Genomic DNA, 13,346 nt, shown 5'->3' on the forward strand with positions numbered 1-13,346 from the left:
AATAATAGCAACAATCATCTGAAAGAGAATCTCACAGGATTATAACTACAAGTGCCGATAGATGTATGTAATTAATTGTAAACAGCAGAGATCCTGGAAGACCATGGGACACCCGAACACAAGAGGAAATAAAATCATCTAACACCATATTTAATCAAAGAAGATATTCTTAATCAATACGATTACAATCAAAATTACAAGTTTTGTTATAAAAAGTCTAATATTCCTGTATGTGACCACCATAGTGGAGCCTTAATTACAAGTTCTAATAGATGTATGTAATTAATTGTGAACAGCAGAGATCCTGGAAGACCATGGGACACGAACGACAAGAACGACGCGAACACAAGCGGAAATAAAATCTATAACACCACATTTAATCAAAGACGATATTCTTAATCAAAACAACAGAGGACGAGAATAATCTATCATTTTAACTATCATAAAATCACCCTCGTGACTTAATCTAATCGAACACCACACAATTTTCATTCTAATAGACACTACAAACCTTACTTTGTTTTATGAATCCAACACAGAAAATAGATATGTTAAAAAATGAACTTCGCCGCATACCACGCTCCTAGCCAACAACCAGCTCTAATAATATCTGCCCTGATTTGTTGAAGACGGGAGGCGTACGCCTGTTTTGTGACAGCGATGAAGATATCAAGCTCAATAGGGAAGATACGTTAATTATTCCAACATTACACAAGTTTTAGCTAATCAGTTTCTTATTAAGTGAATAGCATAGACATAAGGTCAGTCAGGAAACAACACAGTCAACAGCTAGCATTAATAAAGAGCCAAACCTGCAGCTCCTAGCCAACACGTAAACAACAGATACATGGAATAGCGAAACAATCTATCAAAACAAGAAACATTACAATCTAATAACATGAATAGCACAGGTTTAACGCTGAAGAACAGAGGAACACTCCCCAGGCAGCACCCCAAGATTGGACCGATATTGGGCCAATATTGGTCCAATATCGGCACGCCAGTTTTGCCAGTGTCATGCCGGTATTCTCAGTCTTGGTCCAGTATATTGGCAAACCAGTTTTGCCGATGTTGTGCCACTATACCCATTGTTGGTCTAATATTGGTTATCCGGTTTTGGCAGACTTGTGCCGGTATACCAGTCCATGGTCCAATATTGGTAGCCCCATTTTTAACCTCGTTGCTGTGCCCAGAATTCGCCCCACTGCGCGGTCATACTCTCATGGAGTACTTTTTAGCTGTTCAATGAACAACAGACTCACACTTTTGTTAAACACGCAGACAAGTTTATTCTTACTCTTACATCTCTTATGAAACTCTCAACTGTGGGTCTTGATTCTCATTTTGGGGGGAGACTATGCCTGTTTGTGGATGCTCTGTACCCCGCTTCTGACGGCCACCGTCTCTGTCCGCTGCCCCTGCAGAGAACTTCCCCAGCGCTTTCTCAGCACCTAGCTGCCCCATGTTGGCTCGCTGCATGATTGCACCTGGACAGAAATGTTAAGTGAGAGTTTCCAGTCAGTTACAAAAGCATGCACTTTATCGTATTTCCACACGCCTCTTCTATATCTAGAGTAAACAGCATTAGGATTACCTACCAATCGCAACAGTGCAGGGATTGGACCCCCTAAATGCAGACTTGCTACCTAGCTTCCCATTCACACTTAATTCAGCCTGTAGCGATGGGCACAATACCCTGTATATAACAGCCCTGACTACAGCATGGAAAGCGGCTCTCCCAAAACCAGCAAGGTATTCTTTCTGAAACAAATGCATCACAGACCATATAGGTTTTTCTAAACCAGCATGACTTCCCTCTTGTAGTATACAGTAGTGATGTTTACTTGCTTATGCGAACGTTAAAATGGCTAATTACAAAATGATATACTACACCACAGGTTCCTGAGGGTCATTCCATGCCAAATGTTCCAGACTTTGGGATTGTAACCAAGCAGATCTGGGGACTTATACAAAAATGTCGAATGAGAAACATGAGAATGAAGAGCACCTGAGCATAAAAAAACTGAGAGTTACTGCCAGCTTATTACATATTTCATTGTTGTTCTGTGGAATTTCATTGTTGTTCTCCTTCTGTGGCATCGGCTTGCAATGATGGTCTTCATGATTCATCTCCGGCGCTAGTGGAAGGGTAGTCGTCAGTAGGAAGGTTGACAGCACCCTAACTAAAATTCAAAATGAGGATATGCGCGAATTGGTCCTACACCTGAACAACATCAAGTTCAATCATAGTCAACCCACACTATTTGCTAAACACTGCGTGCAAGAAAATTGCACAGCTGTGTGCCATTGCGTACATTCTGTGCCTATGTAGAAAATCCATAAGCATGTAACAGAGGGGAAAAAATTGTACTATGTAAAACTGAGCATTTCACTCAAAACAAATGCCAGTACAAACCACGGGCATGAGATACTGCGAAAAGCTGCAATGCGACAGACCCAAAGCATTCAACACAATGCAGAAACTTGTACCATGAAAGGCTACAAGTATGGAAGGCTCTGGCAAACATTGCACTATAATAGATCGGGAGGCTCAAAGACGATTCAAAAACCGTACGGAAGAATGGTGCAGATATGCCATTGGATTCGAACTTCGAACCGAAGAATATACGATAAAGGTGCCAGAACCGTGGGTAGGCACGGGAATTTGCCAAATAACTTCGTAACCGCTCTGAACATACAAGATAGACAACAACATAGATGTGGGATAGAAAGTTGTTGGGGAAAAAAACGCAATATACAAACCTAAAAATTCAACACGATCGAATGAGGAGGAAGCGAGTTCCGTCCCCAGACAGTGAGGAGCCGCTACCAGACACACCGGCGCGGATACCCGACGCTCTCAAGCGAATTTCTGGAGAACGAAACGTCGCGCGCTTACGGGACCAAAGTAGTCGGAAAGAGGACGTCGAGCCCTTCAAAAAGACACAAAGCACACTATATGTAGCTCCACTATTAGCATGTTTCGGGAAGAAACTGTCCGGGATATAACTGGTAATCGCAACGCGTAATGTTCGCTGCCCTAATCTGTGCATTCCACTTCAAGTTAAAGTATAGCCTGAACAACCCGTTACAATGGTACTTCAAATAAGCAATAGGGAACAAAATGTAGAGACAACGCTCGTACCATTAGCAGAATGTTGTGTATCAACTTTTAGTTTGAGACAGATATCACAGACAAACAGATATCACACTACATAGACTTGTAGAGCTAAAAACGACCTGTTCCAATACCTAGATAACTGTTGAAACATGCCGCAAGTAACACCACAACCGCCACTCACAACGGCCACAGCAGAGAGAGACAAAGAGCACATTGTTGCCAGGATTGTCACAGCGAAGCGCCAAGCGTGACGGTTTGTCAGACAGGTTTAGATTTGGAAGTGCATCAGAACCTGGGGTGGTTCCAGACCCTCAGTTTGGGGACCACGGTTGCGCAGGGTAAAGTTTTTAGCTTTGCTAAAATTGCACATACCTGTCTGATTCTGGTTTAATCCGAGGACATTATTATATCTGATTTTCCATATTTCTAAAAAATGCCAATATGGCCACTGATGAACCAATATTGGCAGAATCTTGGGAATACTGGGCCAATATGTCCAACGACGAGCCCATATTGGTAGAACCTTAGGAATATACGGCCAGTATGCCCAATGGTGAGCTAATATGGGCAGAATCTTGGGAATACCGGTCCAATATTGGACCTGTACTCCCAATGTGCAGCCAAGCTTCTGTGCTGCTTGCGTCTAAGCGGCGCCACATAAACAACAACAGAGGAAAATAATCTATCATTGGACAAGCGTAAAATATCTTCGCGACTTAATATAATCGAACACCGTACAATTTTCGTTCTAAGGAATGCTACAAACCTTGATGGCGGTATCCAAGGCATAGAAAATATGCACTGTTTTCATCTTGGTTTTCACTCTTTTTGTTCAAAGCCGGGAGTCTTTATGTCTTTATCTATATGACCAAAACGAAGCAACTCCCATGCTTTATCACTCAAAAGGTTGGGGGCTATATCCCTTCCTCCAGCAGACAGGGCGCTCTCGAGGTTCGATAAGATAGTTCAAATGCGATATATTTTATTGTGCAGCGCAAATAGAGGCCGACATTATTCGCGAGGATCACTATCTTTTCATATCCCTTCCTTGAAACGAAAGTCTTTCCTCAAAGTGCATGACATAGTCGGCTAAGTTTGTACAGAGGTGATATTTTTTATTGAACATGTAGAGAAAGTCTAAATTATTAAATGATAGCAACAATACTCAATCAATCAAAAACGAGAAACAAATTGAATTACATCAATTTTTGTAATGTCTTGCAACAGAAAGTTCTATATAGATGAACCACACAGAAAATATAAAATGCGAAATGCAGCTCACAGATATGAGGCATTCCCATCTTAGAGATTATTTTTACTGATGATACATCAATGCATGATACATCAATCGGTGATTACAAAAAAAGGATCATCAATATTTTCTGAAAACGTATCACATTTCATGAATTAAATTCCACATGGCATGTATATTTCTCAAACAGTTGAACTGGCCCGGACGTAGGAAAAGAAGAAGAAAAGGCGTCTTCGACAAGCAACTCGATTGGAGTGCGGAAAAAATAGTTTCGTCAACACAGTTGTCCGTTTGTATCATTGGATAGGAAAAAGGAGCCGTCCAAGATAGGGCAAAATGGGAAATAAGGCGAGATAACTGATTGCGGCAGGATAAGTCAAAGCGTTCGCGACACAGTGTCACCAACTTTTACAATTGCGTTCGGGTTCAGTGCCTGCGAGATAATACGAGGTCTTCGCGAATCTATTATCAGCTGCCACGATCCAAACGAAGGGTTTTACAAGCATGACGTGCAGGCGAAGTCTACATTTCTAATCACATAATCTTCGTAACACACGGCACACAAACGTATATGAGATAAATTCTAAGTGACAATCAGATTTTGGGAGAAGCGAATCACACAACTGTCAGCAGAATTGTTTACCCGACTACACTCTGTACAAGTTCAATGCCCGAAGGATAGAATTGCCGGAGAAGGATCGGTCATTGAAATTTAGAGGCAAGATACATCAGTCTATGATTACAAAAAATCATCACTAATCTTTTGTGAACACTTATCATATGAATAAAATTCCACAATGCATGTATATTTCTCAAACGGTTGGATTAACCCTCGTATGCATGAGCAGACGACAAATGTATACCGTGATTCAAAGTATGTCATCTTTTGACAATATATGTTGAAAGGAATCTATTATCAAATGCCGCGAAGCAAATGGAGGATTTTACAAGCATGATATGCAGGCGAAGACTACATTTATAATCACGTAACCTTCGTAGCACACGGCACACAAACATACATGAAATAATTTCCATGTGGCAATCAGATTTTGGGAGAAGCGTATCTCACAACCATCATGGTCATCCACTTTGACGAAATATTTTCATTTCAAGGGAAGGATACGAAAAGACTGTGACCCCCACGAATAATATCGGCATGTATTTGCGCTGCACAATAAAATATATCGCCTTTGTACTATCTTACCTGACCTCAAGAGCGCCCTGTCTGCTGGAGGAAGGAATATAGCCCCTAACCCTTTGAGTGATAAAGCATTGGAGTTGCTTCGTTTTGGTCATATAGATAGAGACATAACGTCTCCCGGCCTTGAACAAAAAGAGTGATAACCGAGATGAAAACAGTGCATATTTTCTATGCCTTGGATACCTCCATCAAGGTTTGTAGCATTCGTCAGAGCGAAAATTGTATGAAGTTCGGTTAAATTAAGTCACGAAGATGATTTTATGATTGTCCAATGATAGATTATTTTCCTCTCTTGTTGTTTACGTGGCGGCGCTTAGAGTGTTCCTCTGTTCTTCAGCATTAAGTCTGTGCTATTCATGGTATTATATTGTAATGTTTCTTGTTTTGATAGATTGTTTCGCTATTGCATGTATCTGTTGTTACGTGTTGGCTAGGAGCTGAAGGTTTTGCTCTCTATTAATGCTAGCTGTTGATTGTGTTGTTTCTCATTATTTTCTTATGTCTATGCTATTCACTTAATAAGAAATTGATTAACTAAATGTTGTGTAATGTTGGAATAATCAACTTATCTTCCTATTGCGCTCGAAATGTTCATCACTGTCACAAAGCACGCGTACGCCTCCCGCCTTCAACAAATCAGGGCAGATATTATTAGAGCTGGTTGTTGGCTAGGAGCGTGCTATGCAGTGAAGTTCATTTTTTAACATATCTATTTCCTGTGTTGGGTTTGTAGTGTCTCTTAGAATGAAAATTGTATGGTGTTCGATTAGATTAAGTCACGAGGATGATTTTATTATAGTTAAAAGGATAGATTATTCTCATCCTCTGTTTAAGAATATCTTCTTTGACTAAATGTAGTGTTATAGATTTTATTTCCTCTTGTGTTTGTGTCCCATTGCTCTTCTAAGGTCTCTGCTGTTCACAATTAATTACATACATCTGTCGGCACTTGTAGTTATAATCCTGTGAGATTCTCTTTCAGATGATTGTTGCTATAATTGAAGTATGATTTTTCATATTAAAATGTCTCTTTTTTCAGATTATCCAGTGTGGCCGCAGTATTGTATGTATTAATGAATGCGAATGTAGTTTCACATAATAATAAGTTATCATTCAGGTCGTTGGTGCAGGGCTCCCTAAGTGAACAATTGGTAAGCAATGTGGTGAATGTTGATATTCTATTTTCTTTCAGAATCTGATGACTGGATATAACGAATAAATTATGTATATTCTTTACATGTACTGTCTTGTGTTTTTATTTATTCTGTTACAGGTCGTGAAGGTTTTTCGGCTTGGTTTTTCTCCTTCACCTGATTGGCATCACAATTGGCATTACAATTGGCAGTACAATTGGCACAATTCCCAGCGCTATTGGCTTTAATAAATATATTTCAACTTGTACTTTTTGTGTATGACTCCTCTTTGTATGTCTATGCATGTCATAATCGCGTGGAAAACCCTCCGCATACGCGCCGCCCCGCCGATAAGCGGGAAACATTCGCAAAGGACTCAGGGGTCAACGGAACAGGGTCTAGGGGTCCAGTTGCTAACTGGACACGGATCTGCTACGACACCCTCTCCTACTACTTGCAACGCCCAGACTGATGACCGCGAGTGCGATCAGCGAAGTTTGGAGCACCACATCGACGTACATGCTCATATTGATGAAGTTTCTGCGCGTGATAGCGGTGAACGTACATCTTGTGCTACTCCTGACGTGTCGCGCGGTTCAGAGTATGGCAACAATGAAACCGGAGATTCAGAGTTCGATGGAAGCGAACAGGAGATTCACTGGAGCGATATGTCTAGTGGCCGAGAAGGGGAAGTAGAAGAAGGAGATTTTCAAACACAAACTGCATAGGCCAATGGACAGAGTGATGACAGCGGAGGCAGAACTAACTCATTGCTCGAAGACGACGACATTGTTTCCGACTTTTGCGGATAATTTGGGGAGCAAACCTTGCCGAATTCTACGACTCTAAAAAGCGAAGCAGTTGCGATGATAATGTCTTATGTTGTGTCGCATAACCTGTCTTGGACAGCAGTGGACGATCTTCTCAAGCAGATAAATGCTCTTTTGGGTTCAACAGATGCTGTTCCACAAAGCAAGTACCTTTTGCGGAAACTATGGTCAAAACGTGCAAAAAAGTTTGCGAAACAGTTTTATTACTGCAAAAATTGCACAATCTCACTAGATTTCACATCCAGTGATATAAGCGTACAGTGTCCAGTGTGTGGCAGAAACACTTCCTTGTCTGAGCTTCAGAAGGATGGTTCCTTTTTCTACATCGCCGATATCGAGAAGCAAGTGCAATTCCTTCTTCGCAAGGTTGCCAGCAAAGTTTACGATACTCTTATGACACGTGGTTAGAATGACGACAGCAATACGATCAGAGACACCACAGACGCCCAGCTATACAAGGGGTTGGTAGCAAGAAGGGTGCTCAAAACTACTGACTTGACAATGACAATCAACACCGACGGCAGCCCACTTTTCAAAAGCTCAAAAATATCAGTGTGGCCAATAAAGTTTGTGGTAAACGAACTTCCTCCAAAGGATCGTTTTCACAGTGTTATGCTTGGAGGAATGTGGCTTGGGAGAACACACCCAAATATGGCACTATTTGTTGATGAGTTTGTGACAGCTGTCTCCAGCAGCCAAACTGTCTCGTGGAGCTCTAATAATGAGCAAATTGATTCCAAAGTGGTTGTACTGTGTACATCAGTGGATGCTCCTGCAAGAGCTACCATCCAGAATCATAACTCATACACTGGCTACTCTTCTTGCTCGAGATGCCTCATCCGAGGCAAGCGTGTGAGTGGTAAGTGGGCTTCTGTGTCTTTCTATTTCTACCTTTGCGATCTTACCAGTTCTATCTAGAGAATCCATATGGTAATTTTGGGAAGAAAACATTAGCATGAAGGTATTAGATGCTAATGATGACCTATCTAATTTATTTTCACGTGCTCTTTACAGGTGCAACAAGGTTTCCCTGCTCTGGACTTCCAGAGACAGAAAGAACTCACGCGATGCTGGTGGGGGATATGTAGTGGGGAGCCCAGTATGGCGTTCAAGTGAACAGAGTTGAAGGACCGTCAGCACTACTTAACCTGCCACACTTCGACATGGTCCGCGGACAAAGTGTGGAATACATGCACTGCTTTCTACTAGGAGTCATAAGACAGCTGACTGACGTTCTGTTCGCATCAGCAAGCTCGGTACTATGTACTATGAGTACTATATAGGTATGTATGTGTTGCAGCAAACCTGCGCAGTGTAACATGTCATGGTGTAACATGGCATTGTCTCTTTGAAACATCGTGTCTAACGAAGTAATGTTTTGGCAGTTTCATGGAGTTGTAACAAAGGAGTTTGACTTCTGTAGCTCCTTTTTCTCCTTTTTTCGCAGGTGACCCTACAACTGCTTTCATTATAGACAACAGATTAATAAGCATTCGTCCACCTCACATTTTCACACGGCTACCACGCCATGTACGGGACAGAGCAGATTGGATACCTCACCTCACATTGGATACACCTCAGATACCTCTCTGAGGCATCCGCCGTGCTGCTTTCATCAGCACTTGATACCTCCCTGCATACTTGTGCTCGTAGGTGCTTAAACCGCTGACGCAGTGGTGCTTTTTGCTGAAGTATAAAGCTCGGTGGTTCACAGCCAACAGTTTGACCCTTATGGTTTCAATTTTTTTACATGGTGGTGGTAAATATCGGGCCAATCACTTCATTTCAAAAATTCATGTAAATTTGGGTGAAGAAACTATCATACTGAATTCGGGGGCAAATGGAGCCTTATTGTAGAATTAACATTGATCATACCCACTATACAGAATTTTTGAAGTGCAAGAAGTCGAGGTCAGCAGTGTATTTTGTGAAAGATTAGTATGTTTTTCCTTTGAGGTGCCTTGCTTAGGTGCAGATTTGCGGCTGGTAATGAGTTTTTAAAAGGGGAACCTCGGTTCGGGCACAAATTCGGGGGGAAAATATGGGTAAACCACAAAACTTCACGGTCTGTTAACAATTAACCCCATTTTACACTTCACCATCCAAGCACTGGTAAGAATGGCAGTAAATGTCAAGTGCAGACCACTTGTGGACAGTGCAATGCCCCCATATCTCATGCTGATATTTACTGCCTCCACAAGAGTAGCACCTCTTAGACCGGGCTTTGCCGCTGTGCTGTTTCCATAATGTTGCATTGGATGCTCTACTATTTCATTGTCCTTTACGTACAGTACAACCTCATTAATTCAGACTTAAAGGCACAACAGATTTTTGTTCGAAGTTGAAGATTGAATTATCAGAAGCTGCGCTCGACTCCAAAATTTTGTCTCCCTGTACCAGTAGTGCTCACACACAGCATGTTTCCACACACTGGTGCGAGATGGTGGTTGTAGCAGGCATATATTAGCAGACACCTTGAAATAGCAATCTGTGCATTAGCTGACCAGTTTACAGATGAGCGCTTCAGGATACCTTCGTTCGGGGGTGGGTCTCCAGCACAAACTTTTCTATTCTAGCTGAAGAGAGCAGCTTTTTTTTCTGACTGTTGTTTGGATGAAGGACATGGCCAACAAGAATGATATGCTCGACAGCCACTCCAATTCTTAGAACTTACTTTGAATACGTCGGAATGGGGAACAAAAAAAGAGAAACACTGTCAAGAAGCCCGCGAAGAGGGAATCACACACGTAACATGAAAAACGGTTAGGAGCAACTAAGATGTATTTAAACAAGAACTTTCGTGCAAAAGACTGCACTTCTTCAGGTTACAAAACTAAGTGCGACACAAGTATATATATATATATATATATATATATATATAACCCAAGAGAACAGATACAATAAAACATGTTTCCAGAACCAAGTAAACAGAAAACAACCAGACAGTAATACAATGTATCACGTGAGCAACCGTCACATAAGAATCGGGAAAGAGAAAATGTATGGGTAAATGAGACATTCGGAGAATTGGGGTTGAAAAGATTTGGTGGTGACAAAACGGGAGCACAGGTGGATGTCTAGCCGCGTACGTGGAGAACACAGCTTTTGTGGAACTGCGTGGGAAGGTCCGAGTGACTTTATGGGCTGAAGGGAAAATGGAGCTAAGAATGCTAAGAACAGAATGTGAATGAAGTAGCTTAACTGGGTGATGGGTTGAACAAGTGCAGAGGACCGCCATGAACGTTTAGTCCACGTGGTTTTAAAGAAGAAAACTTAGAAATGAAGAAGGACTCGCGATTTTTGCGTTTGCAATCGGTGGTGTAGCCAGATTCTAGAATTGCAATAGACAGGTGTGTATCCATGTCGTGCCCGGCAAGATTAAAATGTACAGCAACGGGTGTGGGGCGATTATTGACAATGTCGGATTTATGACCGTAAAACCTCTGACGCATGGTATTGGAGGTTTCACCAATGTACTGAACATTGTATTTCATACATGTTATTAGATAACAAATGTTAAAGGAGTTACAATGCTATGATTGTTTAATTTGAAAGGTGTAGTTGTTTATGGTACTGGAGACCGAGGAGCAGGTAGAAATAAGATTACAAATTTGGCAGCGTGTGCCATTGCAGGGACCCGAACCAGGTGTTGTAGTACGGCGCAAGCGCGAAGAAGTAAGGATATTCCGGATATTCCTTGACCTGCGGAATGTGACAATGGGGCAGAAGGAAATAGTTTTTTTCAATTTTTCGTCACTGTGTAGAATGTTAAGATGGCGCTGAAAAATAGTTTTCGTGTTACGAAGGGCTTTGTTGTAAGTGGTCACGAACGTGATGTTTCTGTGTTCCTCGTTAGGTTGGCTGGAAAGAAGTGCCTCTCCGTCCAGCGAGCATGATTTGGTGAAAGCATTTTCAATTATATTGCTGGGATAGTTACGTTTCCTGAAATCGGCGGACATTTCGTGAGCGCGTTTGTGGAAATCGTCGGTATTGGAACATATGCGCTTGAGTCGTGTGAATTGCCCAAAAGGAATATTTCTTTTCTGGACACTGGGTTGATAACTATTAAAATGAAGATACTGACCTCTGTCGGTTGGTTTCTTATAAAGGTCGGTGACTAGTTTTCCAGACCGAATGGAGACAGTGACATCAAGAAAATTGATTGAAACATTGGAATGGTAGCAGGTGAATTGGATAGCGCTATGCAAGGAGTTGAAGTGTTCAAAGAAAGACAACAAGGAAGAGTTGTCACCTGGCCACACAACAAAAATGTCGTCGATGTATCTCAGGAAAATGAGCGGCTGTACGGGGAGGGATTCAAGGGCCCTCTTTTCAAATTGACGCATGAAGAGGTTTGCATAGTTAGGTGACACGCGGGATCCCATCGCTGCGCCATGTACTTGGACAAAATGTCTGCCATTAAACTCAAAGTTATTATACTTTAGGACTAATTCAAGTAGTGGGATGACCGCAGAGGTGTGGAGGATGTCGGAGGGAAAAGAAAGGAGAAAGGATTCCACTGTATTCAGGCCCTCATCGTGAGGGATGTTGGTATCCAATGATCCAATGATTCTACGTCCATGGTTACCAGTGGCATATTGGTCAGATCTGAGAACTGGTTGTTAATAGAATTAATTTTAGGGAGAAAACCATTTGTGTCTTTCACGTATGAAGGAAGTAGTGTGGGGTACATGTTTTATACAATGGTCTATCAGAAGGGAAATCTTTTCTGGTTGTGTGTGAATGCCTGATATTATACGTCTACCAGGGTTATTTTCCTTGTGGACTTTTATAAGGAGATAAAATGAACCAGGATTAACGTTTTTAGGCTTGATGAATTCTGCTATGTGGCGTGGAATTAAATTGTCATTAACGAGTGCGGAAATCTTTTTGTTTATTCTTTGACAAAACAAGGGTGTAGGATCATTATCAAGAACCCTGTAGAAAGTCGCGTCGTTGAGATGTTTATAGGCCTCATTAATATAGTCGGAAGTGTCCATGACCACAATTCCCCCTCCTTTATCCGCAGGCCTGATCACTATGTCATCCCGTGTTTTAAGATTACGTAATACAATCCTCTCAGCTTTGGATAAGTTAGGATTTGTAACGTTAATTGACTCAGCGACTCGCTTACTGATATCGTTATAGACCGCCTTGATGTAGTTGTCGATCATGGGACTAGTTTATGATGCGTCAGGGGTCCAAATGGAAGGCTTCTTAAAAGGGTTCGTGTTGGTAACTGCGCTGACATGAAAAAATGTATGCAAATGCATCCTCCTACGTCAGCTTTGTAAATTATTGAGTATGTCGAACTCATCAATAGACGGTGGGGTGGGGACAAAGCTAAGACCCTTAGACAAAACACTAATATCAGCTTGATCTAGCGTGGCACTGGACAAATTAAAAACTATGTCATTTGAGCATGCCGTGGGGTATGTAATATAAACTAAAATATTGCAGATATTGAGATCATTAACGGGTGTGAGGTCTAACTTGACACGTTTAGCTTTCTTGGATTTTACAGATTGGAGTTTGGAGAGCTTATCAGACGCAAAGATTCTCAGTTCCGTGACTTCGTTGGGCCGTAGTGTTATTGCTAGTTGCGGGAGTTGGTTGTGAATATCCTTAATTCGGTACGAACTCTCAGTACACAAAATTTCTAACAATTCTATGGATGCATGCTTTAATGCGCTAGACCATCTTCTAGAGCTTCGAGGAGAGTGGAATGTAAATGCTGGGGACGCATGAACAAGCAAACCCATGGGAACAATATTCTGTGCTATGCAGTCGGAATAGTAATGAACATGAG

The sequence above is a fragment of the Ornithodoros turicata genome, chromosome 1 (genome assembly GCF_037126465.1).
Source record: "Ornithodoros turicata isolate Travis chromosome 1, ASM3712646v1, whole genome shotgun sequence".
NCBI lineage: Eukaryota > Metazoa > Arthropoda > Arachnida > Ixodida > Argasidae > Ornithodoros > Ornithodoros turicata.